The sequence below is a fragment of the Pteropus vampyrus genome, unplaced genomic scaffold (assembly GCF_000151845.1).
Source record: "Pteropus vampyrus isolate Shadow unplaced genomic scaffold, Pvam_2.0 Scaffold95, whole genome shotgun sequence".
Classification (NCBI taxonomy): Eukaryota; Metazoa; Chordata; class Mammalia; order Chiroptera; family Pteropodidae; genus Pteropus; species Pteropus vampyrus.
The window spans coordinates 2,272,686-2,273,294 of NW_011888876.1; positions in this window are offsets into that span (position 1 = coordinate 2,272,686).

Below are 609 nucleotides of genomic sequence, written 5' to 3' on the forward strand. Positions count from 1 at the left end.
AGGCCAAGTGGTTTGGGGCGGGGTTGGGGACCCGCCCTCCCGCTGGAGGGATGGATGCCCCAAGAAGTGACTCCAGACAGGCACTGCCCACTCCCAAGCTGCCCCAGTCCTACCAATTAGGCTGCAGGCATGTTAATAAGGAAAAAAAAAAAAATAAGGCCACTCTTGCCAGGTCCTCCTGGCATTCATCCTAAGTGATGACCCAGCTCCTTCCTCCGTCACCCCTCCTCCTCCCATCGCCTCTTCTGGGCCTGAGAAACCCCGTGCTGCAGACCTGACTCAGACTTCTAGATAGTCTTCCCCTGGGCTGGCTTCAGGCCACTTATCTGGGAAGCAACTAGACAGACGTGAAAGGCTCATGTGACAAATGGCAAGAAGCCAAGGTTCTAGTATGGTATCAGTTGTTCCTTACTCAGTGGAACCCCAAATCTTCCGAAACCCAATGTCACTAGATTATGTGGCTGCCTTGGCAACAACCAACCAAATAAATAATGAAGCGGGGCTTCTGGATGGGAGACCTATTTTCTTTAGAACCCTCTAGATTTTTTGAAATTACAAAAATCATACTGTATGCACAGATTGATTAAGAAAGTGCCCCTTTCTTATTCA